We start from the raw sequence: 27,331 nt of genomic DNA on the forward strand, positions 1-27,331 counted from the left end.
ATCGCGCAAACAAACTGCCCAGTAAGCCACAAATGCGTGATATAACAGAGCATACAGATTACCGCATCCTTTCTAAGAACTGATTTTCTTTGCTACGCAATAGAATCGACACATCGCTAATACAGGCGCTCTCTTTCTTTCTAATAAGATGCGCTTCCATGATTTTCCTGGCCAGTGTATTCCCAGTCCTGCCTAGAATCTGAATATCAGAAAGAATTGGCTGACACGCACAGAACCTACATTGCATAGGCAAATAAAATTAAACTTCATTATCTGCAGATCGCTTGTGCTCCCATGTTCGATCATTGACGCATCGGGCGGTTTGTCCGATATAAACCTTTCAGCAAGTGATCGGAATCTCCTTCACAAAGCCTACGGCACATGTGACGTAGGGCCTCGCATGCTTCTTCCACAGGTGAGTTTCCTCGTAAATCAGGAAATGCATAGGCACAACCCAGCAAATTTGCGTGGTGGAGGAGAAAAAACAAGAGGCACATTGCACCTTTTAGCCATATTCTTCAAGTTGTGCGAAACCTATGGACGTAGGGCACCACGTTATTCATTCTGGTTCGAATAACGTGCGGAGAATTTTTCCTGCCCTTCATTTGCTGAAGGATGGCCTCGGACACAGCTGTCAAAACCTAGCAAGAGAAACCAGCCGCCTGTTCAATCTGGCAATAAAAGCTATGCTAAGCCGAGTGGACACAGGACTTCGCCAGCACCGAACGTAGACATTGAATCTCAATTGCTCGTTTTACCAACTTACTATGCGCTCAATTAAGCGGTAAGAGTCTACTCTCTACGAGCTCGCAAAGAGTATTTTCAGTAAATGTGTTGCCCACTAAAAAACATGAATATTTACAAGCTGCAACGCGTTATTCTTAGGAAGATCATGAGGAAAAACTAACCATTTTCTATGTAGTGTAAACAGGCTCAAAATGTCAACGTGAGTTAGTGTTTAAAATCACGGGAAAGTAATCTAAATATCTAAAGAGTTGTACCTTCTCGGTGTCTAAAATGTTATTCAGGTGGCGGTCAATAGAAGTTAAAAAATACCACAAAGAACTGGGGCAACACACGAAGCAATACAAATTCACTTTCGCTGGATATAAACATCGTTGTCAAATGAAATATAGGTTCAGCACAGACAACATTCGAGTAAAACTAGAAAATTGTTGACAGAAATCCCTGTAGAGTTCTGGAATGCCATACAGCCATTTTAATCTTTACAAGGGTGCACCTCAGGCAACAAGACCGCATGTGGTACTCAGCAAAACAGGTCCTCAATGTCTATTAAAAACGCAAATCTACAATCATGAAGTGATCGCAAGAAAGTTGACACTTATTTCCAATTTCCAACAATGTATGGGTCATCAATTACTAGATCGTTAAGGTGTTTTAACCAAAAGCCGGCAGATCCCATGCCCCGTGGGAACCGATATCATGCGAAGCAGTGTATGGGCAGCCTACCAAGTTAACGAAACGACCATGAGAGCATCAAGATGGAGGCGGCTGTTTTATGACCTACATGACACGCATGTCATCACATTCATGTCCTGAGTCCTCAGGAGTCCCTTTAGCTATGCCTAAGAGACCTTAAGGCGAAAGCCCTAGTCATGCTCAACTATCACTTCGACCATCAACCTTTAGCCTTTTCCTTCACTTACTGCCCACGTCCGAAACCATTTCAGTGGTTTTTGAGTGTTATTCTTTATTCACTGAGTCATTGTCATCTTTGCTGAGTCATGCTCACGACTATGACTTCTGCCATCATCCTTTAGTGTTTTCGTCACTTAGTGCCCACGTCCGAACCCATTTTAGTGGTTTTTGAGTGTCAAACTTTTTTCGCTGTGTCATTGCCATTTTTGCTCGGCCATGCTCATGCCTATGACTTCTACCTGAACTCTTTAGTGCTTCCGTCGCTTATTACCCACGTCCGAACCCATTCCAGTGGTTTTTGAGTGTTAATTTTTATTCACTGAGTCATTGTCATTTTTGCTGTGTCATGCTCACGACTACTACGTTCAGTCTTAGTGTTTCCTTCACTTAGAGCCCATGTCCAAACCCTTTTCAATGGTTTTTTAGTGTTAAACTTTTTTTCGATGAGTCATTGTAATTTTATGGGGCTGTTTCATGCCCTACATGACACGCACGTCATCATATTCATGTCATGACCTATCATTTATGTTCGTCATACACTCGTGTTATGCTATGCTAGTTTGGGTACCTACCAAGTGAATGAAACGATCATAACAGCACCAAGACGTGGGCGGATAGATAGATATATGCTGTCAGAATGACTTATGTTCACCACGAAATGCTTCGCATTTAAAGCTGGCTGAGCTGCTGCTGCCAGGTACCCTTATCACTTACAATGCTTCTAAAAGGCATAATAGAAAAATAATAGCTCACGCAAAAAATAAAGGAGAAAAGTGCTGCGATCGTTCTCATTCAGTCCACTGGCATCAACACAGCGGCCACTGGTGAAAGTGCGGGAGAACACATGAACATACATTAGGACATCTTCCCTCATCTGCTTTAAAGGGCATTCTCCAAATCGCTTAAGAAATGCAAGCAATCACACTGCTAGCACAGGAAGGGTGAGTGGACGCAATTTAAAGTGGTATTACATAAGCTGTCGCTATTTTCACTTGAAATGCTTGGTACATTTAATGTAGAATCTGCATATGTAATTTCATTGAGCAACCTCTTCAAAACAATTCCTGCAATAATTTTTATAGTTCCCCTCATTGTGTTTGTTTTTATGATACGGATACAGTGCTGTAGTTGCATATTTTGTGTACATATCACTTTCATAAGTCATAATAAAATTTAGTATGTCTTTAACATTGTACATTACTTGTGCTGTTATGTTTCATTACGAGATGCAAAATTTTGAATGTGTATGCTTCCCCACTTATCCAGCAAGCACACCTAAAGGGAAGTCTTCAGTGCTACACCTCAATGCTACCTCTGGTGCTAGCAAGTGAAGAGCAAATTCATATACAGGGTGTCCCAGCTAGCTTTAGCCAGAATTTTAAAACATGTCGATGCATTCTAACGCGACCAAACCCATGTTGCTTGCTATTGTGTGGCGTAAGTCACTATTTTTTGCATTCTGCTTAATTGCATAATTAGTTAAGGTTATTGAACCAACTTCTGAAGCATCGAAGTTAGGAAATAAGAGTGGTTTGCAAAACGTCCAATTAAGCATTTTCTAACTTTCTATTAGGTATTAGTATTTTCCCGCTTACTGCAGGTGCCCTCAAAATACAAAAAATACCATGTGACATGGCCCCTGTGCGCTCTGATTGCAGTGCCCCCAAATGCTCCGCGTACAAACAAACATAGCATTTAGCGCGGTGTTGCCGCTTAAAAGGCGACAGGCGTTGGCTGCGCGATTTACGCCTGCAACCTTTACCGATTGCGCTGCGATAACGCTTGCTCTGTCGCGTTTTAAGCGGCAGCACACACTGCTAAATGTTATGTTCGTTTGTACGCGCAACGTTTGGTAGCACTGCAATCACGGCACGCACGCATGCATGTCACGTGGTATTTCTTTTATTTCGCAGGCATCTGTAGTAAGCGGAAAAAAACACCTAATACTTAATAAATAGAAAGTTTAGAAACTGTTTATTCGGACGGTTTGTAGACCGCTCTACAACTTATTAATTTGAATTTTGTTTGCTTCGTTGGTTATTTAATATCAGCTAATTATGCAATTGATCCGAATACAAAAGATAGTGTGATTTTATGCAAGCAATAGTCCGCAACTTGCATTTGGTCGCGTCGTCTTAGTGTGCAGCGGCATATTTTTAACTCTGGCTAAAGTTAGCTGAGACACCCTGTATCCGCCAGCGATAGTATGTGGGCAAGCCTTTCTGCTGAAGCCATGGACTGCATTTGCATTCAAAACATTTCAACTACCAGCGTAGTGCAGGATACGTGTCCACTTCGATAAAATGGAGCACTAGTGCAAATATCTGGGCGTACTTGTCCAGGGCAACAAGTGTGTCTACATTAAATACATTTCAAGTACCAGCATGTACGACAGTTCCATTGCAAGACGCACTGAATAATGTTAAGTGGTGTACTCCCAAGCTGTTCATCAATGGAATTCTGCCTGGACTGTGTGCCAAATACTTTTGGGTGTGAAAGTTGGGATTCTATCAGCCATCGTCATCTTCCTCGGCCGCCTTTTATATATAGCGTGCTCCGGCGCGTGTGTTTCGTGCCTCGTGCTGCGAGCTGCGAGGTTATAAAAAAAGGGGAGGGAAATAAAAGCTTCTTCTGCTCCTGCCATCGGTCCGAACGGTTCTTAGATCTTCCGCTCGCTGACACACATTGTTGTAGTGGACCTAACCTCGGTCGTTATAACGTGGTGACTCGGACGTGATCGTACGGCGAGCACCCCGTCATGGACGATGCCACCAACGAGAGACCAACGACCAGCGCAGAGGGTCTCGCCACGTTGGAGATTCACCTGCCGTCCTTTTGGCCACAAAATCCTGCAACCTGATTTACTCAGGTGGAGGCCATATTCGACCTTCGGCACATTACCTCGCAGCGCGAGCGGTTTCTCCATGCTGCCTCGGTACTCTCTACAGACAGAGGTGATTGAGGAGTTTCAAGAAGTTGTGGACGCGCCCCATGACACCACACGCTATTACCACTTCAAATCGACGATGCAGGATCGCAGGTCCATGTCAGCACGCAGGCGGCTTCAGCAGCTTCTAAACCAACAGGAGCTCGTCGAGCGTCGGAACTTCTATGTCGTATGCGGCGGCTTCTGAGTAACTAGGCTTGACGCAAACCGGCCGCTGCTGCGTGAACTGTTCCTTCAGCGCCTGCCGCAGAATAAGAGGGTCGCGTTCGCTGCCACACAAGAAGACATGTCCCTCGACAATCAGGCCGAGCTGGCCCACCACATTGCTGACGTTGCTACAGCAAGAGGTGCTGCAGCAACAACAACCGTACCGCTGTAGCGCCTCGAAGATCGGCATTCTCGCCTTCAGTAAAGACCTGAGTACCGTTCGGACCGATGACAGAAGCAGAAGAAGCTCTCTTGTTATTCCTTTTTGGATAACCTTGCAGCACGAGACACGCGCCGGAGTTCGCCGTATACAGACTCGACAAGGGAACAGCGCGAAAAGACTAAGGACGAGAAGGGGAACACACATCAGCTCTGGTGTGTGTTCCTGTTTTTGTCCTTAATTTCGTCTTTTCGCACTGTTCCTCTGTCGAGTGTGTACCGACTAGCCCAAGCCTCTAGTTTCACTGAATTGGGGCCAAACTTCGAAAATGTGCAAAGGCTACGTAGCTGGACAGAACCAAGGTAATGTTTGCCGTCGCTTAGAGATGCTCCGATTATATTTTGCATTCCGCCTAATTATATAATTGGTCTTCAATAAATAATCAAGTTCTCAGTTATAGTTAAGTGTCAATGAGATAAGTGTCAAAATACACGCAAACTGGCTCGAGCGGCCAGTCGCACGGCCGTTCTGAGTGTGTTCGGGGGCTTCTATCACATTCGGAAAAACGCTTTTAAGTAGCACGTATTGAGCAACAGAAAGCTGTATCAGGAGGTTTTCATGTTGCTCGACAATTTTCTCATTGACACTTATCTTATAGTTGAAGAATTAATGAGCACGAATTATCTAATTAGGTGGAATTCAAAAAATGATCGGAGTATCTCCAACCGGCGACAAACATTGCCTTGGTTCTGTCCAGCTACGTAGCATTTGCATATTTAAAGTTTGGGCCAAGTTACGTGAAACACCCTGTATATAGAGCGGCTGAGGAAGATGACGATGGCTGCTAGAGGGCAAACTGGTAAAGCGTTTGCTCGGGGTTACATGTGCAAAAGCTTCTTGTCATTCGGAGTTTTTTTTTTTTTTTTTTTTTTACTTTATGAAACCGGAGATGTGTGTAAAGTGTTACATGGCAGTGTACAAACGTATTCACTGGTTTGGGGATGATTCATTGCGACCTTATGCTTGTTTTTTTTTTCAGAGTGGTACATATGTGCCTCTTGTACAATGCTTTACATATAAACCAAGAATTACTTCCTTGGTTACTTGAATGAAGCTTCCAGTGCAATAGTTTTATTTTCCAGGTTTATATAAGTTTGTAATATGAGGCTTATACATCCATGTCTCGTGTAGTAGAATGCAAGATTATTTTATTTATGTACCATTATTCAGTCTCATCGTACACTGCAATACAATGGTGCACACTTGTGATACTGATTTCCCCGTTTGAGTATTCTATACTATTTTTACTTGATTGTTGCTTTTTGGTTTTATGGTTCTTTTAATTTGCACCATTACATTATTTGTCGTATCCCAAAGGAAGTATTCTTTATTTTAACATGTTTCCAGTGTTTCTTTTTGATACTATGCGGCATTATTCCTTTTTGTGTTCTTTTCAAGCTTCTAGATTATTGCTAACATTGTTTGTAGGCAGCTAGCATGCGATTAAATCTCACATTTCTCAGTCTGCTTCTTGCAGTTGCTGTGATATCAATCTCTTAATAACTCTAGTCTGTTCATCTGACTGCATGGGCTGTTTACTTTGCTAAATAAGAAAGTTACGAATTTTGTTTGTATATTGTAGTCATTTTTTTGCCAATTTCTAGCTTATCAAGAATTGTATATGCGAACTTTAGTCATTGTTGGGGTACTTTTCATTCAATTTACTTTGTATTTCTTACACATTTTGTTGAAATCTTGCACTTTTTCAATAAACTTTTCCTTTGTCGTACTGCCCTCATTCTATGCGCACTTGGCGCAAAAGCCCTGGCCTGGACGCTCGTCCAGACGCGCCCATTTTTTCTCAGCGGGATTTCATTCCCATTTTGGTTGTAAACATCGTTGCTGCATACCAAAGACAGTATTCTAGATTCATTTTCGTCGACATGATCATTTTCATGTGACTTGGTAGAGGATGCGTCGGCGCCGATAGACAACAGTGACAACAGATCACCAGGAGCTCTTTTGCACTCGACACCGCCGCTTCGACTCATCTGGAACCCCAGAAAATTAGCTTCAGATTATCGTAAACCTTTCAAGACCATTTCTATACCAGCTTTTTGATAACGTCTTAAATCGTTTAGAAATTGGATATGAATAGCTTTGGCAAAGGGCTCATTTGTTTCTTTCCCGATCCTATTTCTAGACGAGCTTTTCGAATACGTCTTTATGACATGTTACAGATCGACTCAGAAAAGTAATTAAGCCGGACATTAGCTGATATATACGACGTTTTACCGACGAAGTTGTCTCACTGATGTCTTCTTTAAACCGTTTTTAGCGTCTTGGATAAACGCTACGAAAACGTTATGTATCTCTTTTGTGCTACCTGGGGAGCCTCTGTATCCTGTTCATCACTACTTCGAATGAAGGTAGCGTGGCTGCTCTGGGTACTGTAAAGGTCGGTATAGAAGTATTCCGCTGCTTTTGCGGTATCATCGAATTTACTAATGATACTACCCCGCTTATCTTTCAGTGCATATATCTTGCCTTGTGCTATGCCAAGTTTTCTTCTCACTGATTTCATGCTGCGTCCATATTTTACTGCTTCCTCGATCTCCCCCACGTCATAATTTCAAATATGTATTATTTTCTTCTTGTTGATCAGTTTTGACAGTTCAGCGAGTTCTATCTCGTCTTTTGAGTTGGCCATTTTCATGCTTTCTTGTTTCTTCATTAGCTCCTTTGTTCCTTGGGAGAGCTTACCTACTGGTTTTTCTGGGACCTGACCTCCCATTTGAATTGCGCTTACGAAATCAGCCTAGTTACGGTTTCATTCATTGCCTCTCTGTTATCTCCATCTGGCTGTTCTAATGATGCATATACGTTTGCGAGCACCAGCCTGAATTGGTCTGCTTTTGTCCTTACTGCGTCAAGGTTGGCCTGTTTCTTCTGGACTAATTTTACTATATCTCTCTTAAAATGAGTAGAAATCCTAGACCTCACTAACCTATGGTCACTGCACTTAACCCTTCACAACACTTCTACATCCTACACTATGTTGGTTACGGCAGAGGGCATGAAATCTATTTCATTCCTTGCTTCTCAAGTAGGCGTTTAGCCTTAATGGAGTGCTACGGCGCTACACTAATGGAGCATTACACTAATTACACTAATGAAGCATTAGCACTACACGTGCTAAATAAACGTGACGCCGGAAATATATGCTCTCGCTGCGTTGGTCGATTTCCATTCGCATTGCCATCGATCGAGAGCCATCGTCAGATGAATGTTGCCGTAAATTTTAACTTAATTTATTAAATTAACATACATGCCTTTATATGCCCGGAGCAGCACATTAACGCCGACGACGAAAGCGATAATTTGCCAGGAATGAATGAATGAATGTATGTTGTTTAATGGCGCCAGGGCCAGGTATGGCCAAAAAGCGCCATGCCAGTGTTAGTAAGTTTGCAGTGGAGCAATGAGTTTGATGACGTAGATGAGACGTGGCTGTAAAGGGGCCTAAAATAATTGCTGTAAAGTGCGTAAAATCTATAGATAATAAGATTGTGGCAATGGCTAAGAGGTGTACTATGAAGATGTAGAATGCAGTGCGAAGGAATGATACCATTTACAAAATATGACAGATCCAAGAATTGGCCAGAAGCATGAGTGCATAAACAGAGCTCTTGAAAGACAAGGGCCTGGAGGCATGTGCTATAATAAACTATCACAGCTACATCCTCTGGAGAGAGGATGCGCTAAGAACTTATTAGGCTAATAACATGTAGCACAACATCATTCAAGAAATCGAGGACTGCTTTGGCATTAAGAAGCGGTTCTTCACCAATAAACATCATGGGATGAACAGGGATATTGTAGCGGTATGCTACAGGAAAATGTTTCCTTCTCTCGGTTTCGGCTTCCCGACGCTCCAAGAGGACGTGGAGGACGGTCAGCCTCTCACCACATCTACCACAGGTTGGTGGTTCATCACCAGTCAGCAAAAAAACTGTGGGTGCCGTACGTGTGTCCTATTCTGAGACGACAGAATTGGACGTCAGTTCGTCGTGTTTTCGTTACGGGGGGCCAGAAACCTATCTGTGGTTTAATTAAGTGAAGCTTATTGTTTGTTTCAGTGTCCCACAAGCGTTACCAGTGGCTTCGCAGTTTCTTTCGCAGGAAAGGTTTCAAGTTTGTTACAGGAACAGCAGCTATAGGGTTAATAGCGGGTGATGTGACTGATGTGGCCATTTGGTCGGCAAGAACATTGCCCTCGATGCCTCTATGCCCAGGCACCCAGCATATAATGACATGCTGGTTAGATGCATATGCTCTACACAGAACAGAATAGAGCTCAATGAGTACAGGATTTTTCTGGTTACAGGGTGACTTCAAGGCTTTCACGACACTTTGAGAGTCTGTAAATATGATAGTCCTTTGAAGTTTTGATTTCTTTATATGCTTTACAGCTGACAATAGTGCGTAGGCCTCAGCCGTAAAGATACTTGTTTCTGGGTGGAGTACGCCGGATTTCGAGAAGGATGGACCTACAGCTGCATAAATACTTCGGCATGTGATTTAGAAGCGTCTGTGTAAAATTCTGTGCACGAGTACTTGGACTGTAATTCTAGGAAATGCATTCGTATTTCAAGCTCTGAAGCGTGCTTTGTAACTTCTACAAAGGATATATCACATTTTACTACCTGCCACTCCCAAGGTGGTAACACCTTGGCTGGAGGCATTAAGCGATGTTCGAGGAGTGGAATGTTCATTTCTTCGCTCAGCCCCCTGACACGCATTGAGAAAGGCTGTCTTACAGAGGGATGATTGCGAAAAAGTGTAGCACACGTCATATCGTTATTGGTATTAGGAAACGGATGCTCATGATTAGAGTGAACTTTGAGAAAATATGAGAGGCTAGTGTATGTTCCCTGTAGATGGAGTGACCACTCATTCGATTCGACGTATAAACTTTCAATGGGGCTTGTTCGAAACGCGCCGGTGGCCAGGCGCATACCTAGATGGTGGACGGGATCTAGCATCTTTAGCGCGCTAGGGGCGGCAGAGTGATATACCACAGCACCATAGTCCAATCGTGATCGAATGAGACTCTTGTAAAGATTCATTAAACATTTCCTGTCGCTGCCTTATGTTGTGAGAGATAAAATTTTCAGTAAGTTCATTGTTCTTAGGCATTTCACCTTAAGATGTTTATTGTGTGGAATAAAAGTAAGTTGAGCGTCAAGTACAATGCCTAAAAATTTGTGCTCTTTGTTCAGAGGTATTTGTTGCTCATACAGTTCTACAGAAGGATCTGGAACCAGGCCTCTCTTTCTTGTAAAAAGAACACAAGAACTTTTGTGGGGGTTCACTTTGAATCCGTTTTCGTCTGCCGACTTGGACACTTTGTTCAAGCCCTGTTGTACCTGTCTATCACACACTGTAAGGTTGCAGGATTTTAAACCTATTTGTATGTCGTCTACGGAGACGGAATAAAAAATAGCTGGCGGTAATGAAGCACGAAGCGTGTTCATCTTCACGATAAACAGTGTGCAGCTGAGCACACCTCCTTGGGGTACACCAGTTTCCTGTATAAATTGACGTGACAGTACGTTGCCGATTTTCACGCGGAAGGTATAGTTAGACAAATAGCTTTGTACTACGTTTAGTATATTTCCACGGATGCCAATTCCCGACAAGTCTCGCAAAATTCCGTAGCGCCAAGTTGTGTCGTACGCCTTTTCCATATCGAGGAATATCGACAAGAAAAACTGTTTATGTACAAATGCGTCACGTATATCTGCTTCAATGCGCACAAGATGGTCAGTTGTGGACATTTCTCTGAAGCCACTCTGATAGGGATCAAGCATATTATTCCGTTCTAGGAAATGTTTAAGTCGGCGATTAATCATTTTTTCAAAAAGTTTACACAGGCAACTTGTGAGAGCTATCGGGCGGTAACTTGCCGCCGAGGAAGGGTCTTTACCCTGCTTCAAAATTGGAATAACAATAGCTTCCTTCCATGAGGATGGCAGGTATCCGGCATCCCAGATAGAGTTGAAGAGTGCCAGAAGTGTTGTCTGTGTGTCAGTGTGTAGGTTTTTAATCGTGTCATACATGATTCTGTCAGCTCCCGGTGCAGAGCTGCTGCATACGCTCAAGGCAGCTCTCGGCTCAGCTATATTAAAAGGACGGTTGTATTGTTCATTCGGTCGGCATTTACGATCCAGTGACTTAAGTTCAGCTACTTGTTTATACTTAAGGAATGATTTTGAGTAATGAATGGAGCTTGATACACGTTCGAAGTGTTCGCCCAGAGCGTTGGCCGGGTCTTCCAAGGTATTCCCATGGTCGTCAACTAAAGGTAATGGGTGGATTTGCGGCCCCTTTAGCTTTCTTATGCCAATCCATACTTTACTCTCTTGGGTATAGGATGTTATGCTAGAGAGAAACCTCTCCCAGCTAGCGCTCCTTGCCTGTTGCCGCGTACGCCTTCCCTGTGATTTTACCAGTTTAAATTCGTTAAGATCTTTCGCAGTCGGGGAGCGACGCAGTAGGCCCCACGCTTTCTTCTATTTCTTTCGTGCCAGTCTGCACTCCTCATTCCACCATGGAACGCGTCTTTTACATGAGAGGCCTTTTGTTTGTGGAATGAATTTTTCAGCTGCGTGGAGTATAAAACCAGTAAAATACGCTACTGCGTAGTCAATACTAAAATCGCTGATAAAATCTGGTGATAAGTAGGTTGACTAACCTTTCCAGTCAGCTGATTTTATTTTCCAACGGGGGGCATGGGGTAGACGGTCACGCTCCTCTATCAATGTCAGTGTCACAGGAAAGTGGTCGCTCCCGAATAGGTTTTTAACGACATTCGATTCTAAATAGGGAAGAAGGGTAGCAGAGCCAATCACTAAATCTATGGAAGAAAACGAATTATGGTGGATGTTATAATAGGTGGGCTCTTTTTTGTTAAACAGACATGCACCAGATGTTACTAAAGAGTTCTCTATAAGCCGACCCCTGGTGTCACACCGGGAGTCTCCCCACAAAGTGCTGTGAGCATTAAAATCACCGGCAATAATGTATGGTTCCGGGAGCTGGTCAGTTAGCGTGTAAAATTCCGTTTTGCTGAGTTTGTAGTCTGTCGGTATGTAAATAGAACAGATGGTTACCAACTTGTTGAAAAGTATCGCTTACACGGACACCGCCTCAAGTGGTGTCTGAAAAGAGAGATTCTGGCAAGCAACAGATTTATCCACAATTATTGCTACACCTCCGGAGGAGGCAATAGCAACGTCACGGTCTTTACGAAAGATAGCATATTGTCTGAGGAAGTTTGTTTGTGTGGGTTTTAGATGTGTTTCCTGAACGCACAGCACTTTTGGATTATATTTATTAAGGAGTTCCCTAATATCGTCGAGGTTATGGAGAAGGCCTCTCACATTCCACTGGAAAATTTCTTTCGTGCAAAGTCTGTACTCCTCATTCCACCATGTAACCCGTCTTTTACATGAGAGGCCTTTTGTTTGTGGAATGAATTTTTCAACTGCGTGGAGTATAAAACCAGTAAAATACGTCAATTTTTAATGTGTTTTTGTGCTGTGTGTTCAAGAATACAAAGTTAGCTGACAGGCCCTTTCCAGGCGCCGTGACACGAGATTTTTCTTTTTTGGAGCGGTCGATGGAATCGCGCTGCTCCTTAGGCGCTGGCTGCGCCCTCACGCTTGGTGTTGTGTCCATGTCCTCTTGCGAGACGCTGGACACGCGCTCTTGCGAGCGGTTAGTTTGACGTGAAGGCCTCGTCTCGAGGGACGAGACCTTGTAGGCCACCAGCCCGGAGGTCGATGGGCCCTTGTTCTCAGATGGCGGAGCAGCGCTAGCTGCAGCCACCGAGGGGGCGGATGGCGTCACCGCTGGCCCACTACGCATGTGCCAGACAGCCGCCGAAGGCCGTTGTTGCGCTGCCCCCTGACGCGTCACTTCGGCAAAGCTGGTTTTTGGCAGGTGAAATACCCACCTGCGTGCCTCCTTGAAAGTTATGTTTTCCTTTACTTTAATAGTTACTATTTCCTTTTCCTTTTTCCAGGATGGGCACGACCGCGAGTAGGCGGCGTGCTCCCCATCACAGTTAACACAATGTAGAGAGCTTTCACAAGACTCGGAGGAGTTTGGCGGCCTCGGCTGTCCTGTGAACTATGGCCGAGCCGCTGGCATTTGAAACATCGGAGAGGATTTGGCACGTATGGCCTAACACGAAGCTTTATGTATCCGGCCTCGATGGATTCGGGCAGAACACTTGAGTTAAATGTAAATATCAGGTGCTTGGTCTGGATTTCCTTGCCGTCGCGCCTCATCTTGATCAGTTTAACATTAATTACATTCTGCTCAATGAAACCCTCCAGGAGTTCAGCCTCACTCAGCTGCAAGAGATCATCATCTGATACAACTCCACGGGTGGTATTCATGATACGGTGCGGGGTTACTGTTACTTGAGCATCCCCAAATAACACTAGATTGGGTAGTTTCTCGTATTGTTTCAGATCACGCAGATATAAGAGGAGATCCCCGCTTGCCATCCTGGATGCTTTATAGCCTGGTCCAAAAATATCAGTCAGAGTCTTTGACACAAGGAAAGGTAAGATTGTTCGTACAGATTTGTCTGTTTTTTCTGAGTGGATCAGATGAAATCGGGGAGTGAGTGAGTACGAACTTTATTTAGGTCCTGAGGAGAAAGAATTAAAGCGGGGCCGGAGGCCCCGCCAATCTATCCGGTGGCTCCACCCAGGTCGGGGCCGGTAGACATAGTCCTTCGGCGACGGCCCGGGCCCTCTGGACAGCCTTGAGCTGAGCGATGAGCTCTGTACTTCTGAGCGCTGAGTCCCAGGAGGACTGGTCAGGAAAGTCCGTGCCCGCGTTGGCAGGGCACAGCCAGAGCATGTGTTCGAAGTTGTTGTATTCGTGTCCGCAGTGTGGGCATGCAGTAGGAAAGTCTGGATTGATCCTGCTTAGTGTTGTTGGTGTGATGTACGTCCTAGTCTGCAACTGTCTGTAAGTGACGGCCTGTGCTTTCTTGAGGTTTTGGTGAGGAGGAGGAAAAATTCTTCGTGCTAACCTATGATTTGAAGTGATTTCGTGGTATGATACAAGCGGGTCTTTGTTGTCTAAATCCCTCCAGGCTGGGTTGAAGCGAGGGGGCGGACCTCAGACGCGGAATGTGAGTTCTCGCACCAGTTGGTGTGCCCGCTCATTCGGATTACAGTCAGGAGGTCCGGAAATGTTGCCCATGTGGGCCGGGAACCATGTGATGTGTGGGGACGTGAGGTTATCTCCTCCCGTTTCTTGGAAGATTTTGTTGACCACCGTAGCTGCTTTCCTAGAGACGAGGGCTGCCGAGAAGGTTCTGATGGCTGTTCTTGAGTCCGAGTAAATGACGGAGGCTTCTTTGCAGCTTCGAAGGGCCACCGCGATGGCCATTTCTTCTGCTTCGTGAGTGAAGTTGGTAACCACCGTGGCTGCGTTGACGAGTGATCCATGGGCGTCCACCACAGAGACCGCGTATGCGCCTCGATTCCAATATCTGGCCGCGTCAACGAAGAGGACTTGCGTTTCGTTACGATTAATGTATACACCCGACCCACAACGAAGGGCGGAGAAAAGCGAGAGCGAATGAAATCGGGGAAAGTTCTGTGTTTGGCGTCCAAAAAATGGAAAACATCTTTGGTGCGCCCTCGTTTCAGACGGCAATCAGGGAGTGGGGGGAAAGAACTTGCCATAAGTATAGGTGAATGTTCGACAGCAGCGCCAGCCACCCACCCTGGAGCCCAACGAGGGGACGCTGCAATACCTGAAAAAGGTTGGTCCCTCAAACGCCAGCTGTACGCCACTACTATAACCAAATATGGAATATCCAAGGTTAGCAACCCACACAAGGTTAACCCTAGCTGCCTGGGAAAACGGAAGTAAAAGGAAGTGAAAAGAAGACAGGATAGATTTGAAGTGAGAGAGAAAGACGAAGATTTAACATGAGGACAGGAAAAGGCAACTGCCGATTTCCCCTGGGTGGGTCGGCCCAGGGGTGCCGTCTATGTGAAGCAGAGGCCGAAGAGGTGTGTTGCGTCCGCCGGGAAGCCTTATAGGTCCGAACACCTGGCATCAGCTCAACCCCCAGGATCCCCCTTTCCCCAGACGCGGCTAAGCCACGCATGGCTTCACGCGGGAGGGTCCAACCCCCATGTGCTCGGGTCCGTGGTGTCGCAACACACCAAACGCCTGCTGACGCAGGCGCCCCTGCGGGGAATTTGCCAGGAACGTTCATATCACTGTTATCGCAATAAGCATGAGCTGCTGGCTATTCCGCTGTTCAGTTCTTCACTCATCTTCTTCTGCTTCTTGTTTACTCCAAGTTCCCTCGTCATCCTCGGTCGTAAAGCGAACTATTTCTTCAATGCTTGGACGCTGCAAAACTCATTACAATAGACCAATGAAATGCAAGGTTTAACGGAAACCCGTCGGGTCGGGAAAAGTCATGGCACGGCGCGAGATAACCAGCGCCGACCAATCGTTGAAAACAAAAGCCGTTTCGGCCCCGCTACGGGGACCTTGTTCACAATATACCAATGCGTACTGCAGAGCACGCTGAACTAGGATGATGTGACGCAGGAGGCTTGAGAGACTTTTCGCGGCGATGGGTCACATTCCCGACGCCTAGACACGTTTTTCACACAGCTTGGTGTTCGACGAGAGCGTCAACCTTTAATTGCCATAGCACCTATATGTACACTACAGCGCACTTTTGCCGTCGCCGTGAGGTTCCAACGGTGATAAAACCGTCGCCGCGCGCTGTGTGTGCGGGTAAAAGCGTGCGGGGGTGAGCCGGGAACCGTAGATTAATCTCGAGCACACGAGAGAGAAAGGTGGCCGGAAGCGCGCACACTCCGTTCGCTCGCGGGGCACGGTGAGGAGGCGACGGAGATGGTAGGGGTGGGGGGGGGGGGCGTTCTGCTCTTGCGGCTGCTACTGACGGAGCTTCCGCGCGGGCACCGTATCTTGAAAGCGATCTGCTATGTGGCCGAAGTGTGCGCCGCGGGGATCTCATCTTCAAAGCGATCTGCGATGGGTACAAAGTGCATGCGCCGAGTGCCAGTAGCTTCGTATGCGCTGTGCTTTCGACGTTTAGTTCGCGTTGAAGCGAGACAGCGCGAAGGTCAATTTGCGAGCTGCTACTGGCGCGCTTTCTCATTCGATCGTTTTAAACAGTATCTGCGGTCATCGAGCGAGATGTGTTCACGTTTATCTGTGCGCGCGTGACACCGTGCTTGTTTATTTAATTACTAAGGGAATATTTACAACTTTATACGCCGATAAAACTACTATCCTTATTCGTATAGCTGTCTAATAATTTCCTATCGCAATCGATGCTTCGCCTTTCGGGCGAAACTGCGACTTTTTTAGATGACCTCACAATTCGCAAACCTAATACTTATAAAGAAAGATTCATGTGAAAAGAGCAGACCGGTTGCATACATGCGCGACCAGCTCCTACATGTCACATACTCAATGCAGCTTCATGACAACGTTCAGCGAAGATAATCAATCTACCACTGGAATATTCACGTCATAACTCAATCTAACACTAGTTGCAGAATTATTTGCATCATTAGGAAGCAAGTAGGAACGCCGTTTGAGTGCTTCAATGATCAACATTCGCTGCATACGTAATAGTTTGAGTTACATCTTTGCGTTCACATTAATAGAAAAGATGTACTTACGTAGTATTTGGTTTGTACATAAACACTCTGAATGTAAGACCTTTCTCAAGTGGGTCTGGTAACTTTCCCCTATATAGTGGTTCTGTGTGCAATCGGCCATACTTGGGAAGCAGATTGTGAAAAAAGAGAAAACAAGAAATAATTAGGATTAAGTTCATCATCGATTCTTGTGTACACAGAGTCGCCAATCCTGACCCAATCTAACAGCATGAAAATGACAAGCATATAGAAAACTGACATGTGAAGTTTCAAATGAACTCAAGCATATTGTATTATTCGTGAAGCCTAATCACATGTAGCTCAAGTCTTTATTTCACATACGGTTTAAGATTTTCTTGATATCTTCTTAACCCAATATAACGCAGCTTTCCCACAAATAGAGAGAAAAATTAATGTCGAGAAGTTTAAGAAGCCTTGGATGAACAAATCACTTTATGCAAGGATAAGAAATAAAAATAAAATGTATCATGAGTTTCTCCATAGTAGAGATCTAGCTCTGCTTTCTCAATTTAAACAATTTAGAAACAAACTGAACAAAGACTTAAGTAATACTAAATCTAATTATTACATAAGCCATTTTTCTCGAATTCAGAATCATAGTCATAAAGTTTGGCGAGAGGTTAATAACTTGAAAAACAAAACTAAATGCACACAACTTAGTGAAATAACCACATCTAAGGGAAAACAACTGGCCTTGAGCTATCAAATGCTCTGAATGACTATTTCATTAAGGTCGGTTCACAAAATATTTTTACGCAAACTCTGGTTTTGGCCTTGAGCTATCAAATGCTCTGAATGACTATTTCATTAAGGTCGGTTCACAAAATATTTTTACGCGAACTCTGGTTCTGGCCTTGAGCTATCAAATGCTCTGAATGACTATTTCATTAAGGTCGGTTCACAAAATATTGTTACGCAAACTCCAGTTGATAGTTTTATGAGCCTCACCACTCCATTACTGAATTCTATAGCACTCGCACCAACCACCCCTCAAGAAGAAGCTAAATTTATCTTTTCTTTAAAGAACGATGTATCTGCTGGATATGACGATATAAAAGTAATTCCCCTAAAGTATGTATGCCGCGCAATATGCGATGTCTTGTCATACATTATAAACCTTATGTTGTCAAAGGTGTCTTTCCAGACAAATTAAAACTGGCTCGAGTGATGCCAATGTATAAAGGTGGCAACATAAATAAACTGTCTAATTACCGACCTATTTCGGTATTACCTGTTCTATCGAAAATTTTTGAAAGCGTTATTAATTCTGGGATTGCTAATTTTCTGCATAAATACAATGTCATTGCTGATTCACAGTATGGGTTTATAAAAATAGGTCCACGGAACAAGCGTTGTTAGTTGTTAAAGACAAAATAATAGATAATATTGATTGTAAAAAATATACGCTTGGCCTATTTTTAGATTTCCGCATGGCCTTTGATTGCGTACATCATGACACTCTCCTTAAGAAGCTTTGTGACTACGGGGTTCGCGGTATTGCGCTGAACCTGTTGAGAAGTTATCTGAGTAATAGGTCCCAATACGTACGAACAAATGACATTTCCTCCCATACACAAACAATAATGCATGGTGGCCCGCAGGGATCAATACTGGGGCCTTTATTATTTATTACATATATCAATGATCTAGCCGATATACATAATTCTCCAGATCTGGTAATGTACGCTGACGACACAAATATTTTCTTCCCGCTCATTAACTGCCCTCCAAAGTATGGTTAACACTTATTTACTGAAGCTTCGTGATTGGTTATACGCAAATAAGCTTAGTTTAAATTTAAATAAAACAAATTACATTCTATTCAAGCCGATCAATACCGTGGAACGTTATTCTATACAGATTTATTATGATAATACAAAAATCAGCCAGGTTTCTTCTCAAAAATTTCTCGGCGTGTGGTTTAATGAAAATCTTTCTTGGTCTGTACATATCTCAAAACTTGCTTCCGAACTGAGTAAAATTGTTGGTCTGCTTTTTAGGATTTCTAAACTCTTGCCTGTTTGGTTAAAGGTGTAAATGTATAACGCACTGTTCTTTTCAAAACTATCCTATTGTAATCTTGTAGGGGGTACGACTACGTCTTCAAACTACCATAAACTACTACTGCTACAAAAAAAGAGCCTTGCGGGCTGTTGAGGGCTATTACGGTCCACCAGAAAATTTACGTACACAACCCTTGTTTGTTAAACATCGCATACTACAAGCTGACCAAGTGTATTATCTACGGCTGTTGCAATATATTCATCGAAACCGCTTGTACTCTGTTACTGACAGGATCATAAATTACAACTTTCGTGGGGTAAAACTACGAGTTCGGCAAACACGCACGAATTATGGTAGACAAAAGCTAAATTTTCAAGTACCCAAAGCCTTCAACTCTTTACTGATGATTTATCTTTATCTGAAAATGTGTTTAAGAAAAACACGAAACGACGTTTGAATGAAGGCCAAAGTCAAATGTAACAAAAATGTAATCCACCGTTTTCTTATATGTACGTTTTTCTCTATCTATCTTTGTTGCGGACAAGTACTGCAGTCGCATATTTCGTGTCTTAATTCACCAGTCAAGTATGCATTGTATTTGTACGTGTATGACTTTGTATGCTTGAGTATTGCCTTGCACATGATTGTCTTTTTCCCTAATTAAGTTTCACTGTGCGCATTGTAGCATTGTTTTTCACATATTTGTGGCACCTTTCATGTACATTTTCTTTTTTTTTATTACTGCCAACTGTATGGGTACCGGGGCCTCGTCAGGCCTTACCGCCTTTTGTCCCGGTCCCCTCTTTTCTCTGAAAAGAAGAACTTCACTTCACATGAACTGTCGCTTAAAGGGTACAAAAATGAAGTATTTGTTATTTCACATATCTGGTAAATATAAGTAATATTCATTAAAAAGAGCCAAATGGGGATGATGCCGCTGCGAACAGACATGACAAGCTCCTGTTCATCGTGGTATCTCCGCACTTTTGTTCGCCTTTGCGTAATCAACGTGGTCGTATTTACTAATTCATTTTTAATTCATTTGCGGTGATCCCCACCAGCGCCTTCCCACAGAGCCTCGGCTCGTCAAAGACCCATGGCTTACGCAATTTCTCTATGCTGCGCAGAACCGACTTTTCTAAACCTAATTAGCATTACTTCGGAACTTCACCAAGTTCACGGTATAACTATATGCATCTATGTCTCCACGTAACCCCGTTCCCGCCAACCTGGGTCTGGGAACCATCGGACCAACTTTGCTGAATTTTGCTGCCAACTTTGCTGCCAGTGAGTATCGTTGCTTCAACTGGGTATGCGTTCAATGAATATGGGTGTATGGTTAATGAACAGATGGAGTGTGACACTCAGGTAGCACATTGAGGTCAAGCAACTGACTGTTTTGTCTACAGTATGCCAATTCTATAAAAAACAAACATACGTGAGACTAGACACCCAATTCACAGAACCCTAAACGGCCAACGCGCACATACAAAACACAATTTACCTAATGCAGTAGCCAGCCACTTAAAGGAATACGGCCGTATATTCGATAAAGCAAGGCTTTATATAAAACATACAAATTTTCGTTCCCCGCGTGAGAAGAAATGTCAGGAATCATACCGCACACTAACGTTTAAATGCCTACACCCGACGGGAATCAACTTGAAACATGGCAGTCGCTCATAGCTTTAACCTAACTCCTAAAATTTTCATATCAATAATAAATGCGCAAAAACACATTATTCCGACAGCGAACCTCGATTCTGAAGCTCAACTATTCCTCCGTTTGCAGCTCTTCCCTGCCATCCCCTAATACTCAACTTATATTCTTCACGCTTCTACTAAAATATCAACCATACCAGGCCTTTTCCCATGTACACCTGCCCCCTCCCGCTTGTACTGCTGTTTCCCTCCTCTTTTCATCTTTTTGTTCATTTATTTTATTGAAATAATTTCTTTTTTCCTAATAACGACGGACACGTTAGAAGTACCAAATGCCATCCTATCTTTTTCCGCGCCTCCAATACAGGTTGATGCTACTTCTTACTGCGCCGAACTGCTGAGGTTAGCGTCCCTGGAAAGACGAACCTGCTCCCTTCTCACCACTCCCGTCCTTTCTCTCAGACTCCTATGTCGTCATCCTAATATTGTGGGCTACTCAGCACAGTTAAAAACATCGTGACTTTACATCAGTGGTTGCGAGATGCCCCAAAGGGGATCCACTCTCCGTTCACCCCGCTTCCACCTCTATCTTGCCTATGTTCTAAAAAGATCACCTGGTTGTCCAAACCTGCACCAATTGAAGAAAGACGTGCCACAGGTGCCGTCACCCCCCCCCCTTCCCCACTGCAGGCAAGTGGCCGTGGTTACTTGAAAAGTCATTCAGCTTAGTACGCTAATGATGGCGGTATGTTGGATACTCTTGAGAGCGGCTGTCTCTGTACACCCCATGCAAAGTATAGTAAAGCGTTGTTCTGAACCCTTGACGGCTGAGAAAGGATCGTCATGGCGAGGTTTAATAGGACGAGGAGGCACGTAAATACAAAAAAAAACATGAGAGGATGTTGCAGGATTGAGGGCAGGAGAAGTCATGTAAACTCATGTGAACAGAAGTTGGCGAAGGATGCAACGTTTGCATGAACGCTCGCAGAAGCAGGACGAACTAAATTGGACCAGGAACAGGCGACGTGGCATATTCGGCGACAAAATCACCCGACAAGCGCAGGCTGAAACCGTAATCTATCTCGCCTACTGAGCAGGAGAGCTCTGGTCAGAGGGTATATCGAAGGTCATTCAGCCCAGTTGGCAGTTGTGAAACCCAATCATGAGCGCGAGGCTGAGCAGCAAGCGCGGCTTTCAACAGCTCGTGCAGCCTCTCGACGATACCGCTTAATGCCGGGTGATAAGCATTCTGTGAACGCGCACACTGCCCAGAAGATGCGTTATGGATGACCCGGTAGAGAGGGAAGTATAGGCGACATGTCCGCGTTGATGTAAGGCATGGAAGCCACTTCAGGCCACCGGATGTGCAGATCGAGGCAGGTAAGCAAGTACATATAACTATGGAATGAAGGCGATCTCTGACGATATCCAGATGAATGGTGTCGAAGCGTGGAAGTGGAAATGGTCCTCATGGAGACTTGGAGCGTTGTTGCACCTTGAAATGTTGGCACGCTGTGCAAGCACGTATCCAGTCACGCACGTCGGGGCGTGCACGAGGCCACAAGTAATGCTCGATGATAAGTTCTTGCGTGGCTCATACGCCTAGATGGTAGAGCGAAGGAAGCGAATCAGAAACAACACGACGAAGAAAAGAATGAAAATACACGCGAGTACGGCTAGCTGAAAGATTTAGAGCGTGACGTCAGGGTTAGGGGAGGGCACCTGCTCCAGGTGGAGTAACATAGAAGACCGGAGGCGTGGAAGCCCGGGGTTGGAAACTTGTGAGGGAGCAGAAGGGGCACTCGGCGAGGCTTGTCGAAAGCGTTGATGCCGATGCGGCTCAGAGAGTCAGCTGCACTGTGGGGGCTGCCTTTGGCAAAGAGAATGTCACTCGTGAATTCGGGAAGCTCTTGACGAGAGTGGTTGGCGCTGAAAAAAAAAAGCGTATGGCGGAAGTGAGACATTTGTGGTTGGCAGGGATGATAAATTATCGGACTTCGAGGCAGTGTCTGGAGTGATTAACAGAAAGGTAGGCGGTGAGCATCTTCCATCCGAAATATGCTATATCGGCGCTCAGTGTCGCGCAACTTCCTGGAAACGAAGGCTATGGTGACCCCAAGTACCATTGAGCCACTGATGAAGGGTGGCTGCCACAAGTACTGAAGAAGCTTCCAGGATAGAGCTAGTGGGAGCAGTCTGCGAAAAGTGGTGCAGGAGTGTGACTTGAATGAGTTTGGTTTTAACGGTGTAAAAGCGCTGCTCGACGGCAAACTCCCAAGGCATAGCGGCAGACTCGCCTAAGTGAAGAGGAGCGCTTCAAGGGGCTTCAGTAGTGTAAATCATGTAGAGATGAAGCGACGGTAAAAATTGGCAAACCCTAGAAAACAACTGAGGCTGCTTATGGTCGTTGGAGGTGGATAGTTGATGACATCCCGAGTCTTGTTAGGCAGCCGAGTGATGCTTGCTTGGTCATGCGATGTCCAAAAACATCGATCTCCGAAACACCAAACTCATATTTGCCAGCATTGATGACAAGATTACATTCACGCAGACGAGCAAACAGTTGACGGAGATGTGCTTTCTGCGTTTCGGCATCCTTACGACCACGAGATCATCAATGTAGGCAAAGAAACACGATAAACCCCTGGTGACTTCTCTAAAACGATTGAACGATGGATGGCATTGTGCTAACCCAAAGGCCTACGCAACAAATTGAAGAGGCCAAATTTGGTACTGATAGCAGTTTTGGACATTACAAATTACTTAACAAGTAGCTGGTGATAAGCTTTGACGTTGTCTATCTTTCGGATATATCGTGGTCTCCGCCAAAAAAGCAGTGTATTGTTAGGTAGAGGTTGGGTCAGGGACAGTAACCTCATACCCGAATGTTGGGTAGAGGTTAGCGGTCAGGGACAGTGAGCTCATTCAGCGCGTGGTGTAACTACACGGCCGCCAATCGTTTAGGCACCATGTGGAGCATCGACGACCACGAGCTTGAGGTAGTACCAATGATTTTATCTACAACATATGGTCAAACTGATTGCGAGCAACACAGACCTTGCTATGACCGAGTCGGCGCGGTGCGCAGTGCACAGGTGGGCCTGTGGTGCCAATAAAATGCGTCACCGTCTGTTAAGGAGGTTTGTCCATCGGAGCCTGCGTAGTGGTCTTAAAAAACTCGGTAAGAAGAGCAGTACAAGCATAGGCGGGCGGTTTGACGGAATCTGGGTTTAGAGTCATAGCGGCCGACAGAAACCCATTAACAGTCAGACCGCTGATACTGTGTACCAGGCGAAAGTGCTTTGTGTCTACGAGCCAGGTGGAAACTTTTCAAGAATCGGCTCCTAGAAATGCATTAAGGAAATCTGCTATCCAGAATAGCCAATGAAACCTTCGTTTCAGGTTGAGGATGAGAGACTGTTGACCGTGGACTGCGATGACGGAAGTGGCAATACTAGAGTGGGGCTGACTGCGCGGAAACACCAATCAGTTTGAGACGCAGGGATAATGCGGACTTCTGCACCCGTGTCAGCAAGCAACCGGTCTTGTCGAAATAGCAGTTTACGGAATAGCCGTGGTCATCCACCACTGTTTCTGACGACCCGCCGCTGTGTTTCGCGCGTGCCACGATCAGGGGGACGCGCATCGACGAGAAGGAGCCCCAAAACAGCGGTGGCAGCAACACTGGATCTGCGAGGGAATAGTGCGTAAAGCCTGCTGAAACGTAGTATGTGCGGAAGACGGTATGAGGGTCTCATGAGGAGGACAGAATTTATGGTTAGAGATTCGAGTGCCTCGAAATTCTGTGCGCAATTCTGCAACTTGAAACACAATATTTTCTACTGTTTCTCGGAGGAAATCGACCTCGGATACCGGAGATATACGTGCAGCGTTGGTGGCTGCCGGCGCAATGTCCATCATGTCGTCGGTCAGTTCCGCAAGTTCCTATAGCGAACCTTTCTGAGGTGAGACGAGAGTAACCCGTACGTTGGCCAGGAAGACGTTTCCGGAACACCTCACGTAGTAAGGCCGTGTCAAGGGAATCTGCAATGTCACCGAGCAGGTGCTGAATGTGATGCAAACTGATTTAGACGTCTGTCTCTAAGCTCATCGATACTCAGGAGCTGCTGGATACGACGATGTTCAGCCGGGACGAGGTGGTGAAGATCCCTTTTGAATGTCGTGTACGAAGTTTCATCCAGCGGCCGTACGGTGATGTCACGTAATATCAGCGTCAAATGAAACTTGAACAGCGGAGCGCGTGGCCCAAGCATAAGTGAATATATTTTGTGCGCCGTCCAGTCGTCACCATTGATGGGCGCGCACACCCGGTTAGGGCGCTGCGCGATCCCCCTATACGCCAATTTACGGAAGCGCTTAGGTGCCGCCATATTGGGCTGATAACAATTCTGCTTTCTGTCTTTAACAACGACGTTAACGGTATTACAGTCGATTCGCAAGCATGGAAAAAATTGTATAAATGCGTTTAGCGCTTCATGATCCTGTTTGGTGACTTAACGTCTCATAGAACTAAGACATTATCTGTGTAACAGCCCAAGATGGCGGCGCCCATGAATCGAGTATAAAATCGTCTATACTAAGGTATTTTCGCTTCTATTCTGGAAACGCGCTCGGAACGATCACGCCGGCTACTGTCTTGGATGCCAGCGATACCGCGCAGCGCCAGTTTGCCGCCGATCGAAAGAATTAACGTGGCACACAAACGCGAAACCGCATAAGTGAATCTATGTCTAATGAAGATGGTGTAAACAGCATCACGCGCACCGCTGCTCACATTTCATTTGACGCCAATACCACTTATGCTTTCGGCGAACTGTGCGACAATACTCGCCTTAAACTGCAATATTTTAGCTTCTGTTTTCCTTTATTCTGACTTTATTTCCTCACATTCAAATGTAAGAACCAGAACAGAAGCGAAAATATCTCGCGAAATTGCGCGCAATGTGGCCAGACCGGAATTACGCGCCTGTTGCTCGCGGGCTCACGGGCTGACCGCACCACAACTATAAATCCACACACGTACGTCCCCTACAACACCTACGGTTCCTGTTGAGTTGTCCGAAGGCATTCCATCCTCTCCCTCCCCCAGCAAACTCCCCGTGCCTCAATCTTTTAGCCGTGTTCACATGAATGCGACAACTGGCACATTGCATCACCTAGATTTCCCTCGTTCAAAGATTTCTTTGCTTCAACTTCCCGAGTAAAACTGACTCCAATTACGAAACGTCGCATCATCCATGAGCCCACTGTGAGACCCGTGCACCAACATGCCTACTGGGTCTCCCAGAAGAAGCATAATGCAATTCGTAGCCAAATCCAGCAGATGCTCAAAGAAGACATTATACAGCCTTCCACTAGTCCGTGGGCATCACTGGTTGTGTTCTGTAGGCATCACTGGCAGCCTACGGTTCTACGTGGATTACCGCGAACTCAACCACGTCACAAAAAAAGACGCTTATCCATTGGCCCGCATCGATGACTCCTTAGATGGCCTTCGCATGTTCGCTATATTTCGTCCGTGGACTTGCGCAGTGGCTACTGGCAGATTGAAGTGGATGTGCGCGGCCGAGAAAAGACTGTCTTTATTATACAGGACTGCCTGTATGAGTTTAAGTTCCTCCCATTCGGATTGTCTTCTCCGCCCACAACCTTTCAACGAATGATAGACACTGTCTTATCGGGCCTCAAGTTGCAATCTTGTCTCGCGTATTTAGATGACGTCATAGCCTACTACGTTTGAACAATATATGTAGCGACTTAAAACCGTCCTTCAGGCCATCCGTACCGCTGGTGTCTCCCTTAAACCTCAAAAATAGAACTTCGCCTACGGTGAATTCAGATTCCTTGACCACGTCGTCAGTAGCACTGGAATTCGACCCGACCCACTGAAACTACGGCTGTTGCCTATTTCCTGACACCTGCTAACAAGCACGAAGTGCGACGCTTCTTGGGACTTTGCGCCTACTACCGCCGCTTCGTAGAGAATGTTTCACACCTCGCTGAACCCCTAATTCGGCTTACGAACGACGACATCTTTTTTTGTTTGAGCGCAAGAACAGCAAGACGCCTTTCGCGAGCTCCAAACACGCCTCCAGTCGCCTCCGATTCGGGGATGCGGATACTGAACTACACACGGATGCAAGTAACGTTGGTGTTGGTGCTATTCTTCTGCAGCTACAACAAGATGTCGAACGAGTTATGACGTGCACCAGCTGCAGTTTATCATCTGCGCAGATAAATTATTCTACAACCGAAAAAGAGTGTTTGGCCGTCGTGTAGCCAGTCACGAAGTTTGGACCTTACCTGTATGGCCGATCTTTTCGTGTGGCAAGCGACCACCGTTCTCTGTGTTGGCTAACGAATATAAAAGATCATTTAGGACGCCTAGCTCACTGGAGTCTCCAATTGCAAGAGTTTGATCTCACGATTCTGCTCAAGTCGGCGCAGAAACATAGCGACGTGGACTGTCTTTCTCGCACTCCTGTTGGCACTGGCATCGCCGATGTCGAAGAGGACTGCGGTTTTCTTGCTGCTCTGGCAGTACCTGATCTAGCCCAAAAGCAGCGAGAAGACTTGCAGCTGAGACCACTCATCGACTACCTTGAAGGACGCACCTTGCAACCTCCTCGGAAATTCGCACGTCACTTATCATCGTCCAAAGCCGGGGAAGGATAGAATACTGATGTCCGAGTCTGCATCGGTATCGTCAAGGTTGATCCACAGGATTGCGATACAGCCAGTCAGCGTCTTTATGCAGGCGCCCTGGCTTATACATAATAGAAAATGTATATTCTTGAAGACGCAATGCCCAGCGTAGGAGTCGTTCAGTTGGGTCCTTTAAAGAGCACAGCCAGCAAAGAGCGTGATGATCGGTTACGTCGCAAAAGCTCTGACAGAAAG

Source organism: Dermacentor silvarum, chromosome 8 (genome assembly GCF_013339745.2).
Source record: "Dermacentor silvarum isolate Dsil-2018 chromosome 8, BIME_Dsil_1.4, whole genome shotgun sequence".
NCBI lineage: Eukaryota > Metazoa > Arthropoda > Arachnida > Ixodida > Ixodidae > Dermacentor > Dermacentor silvarum.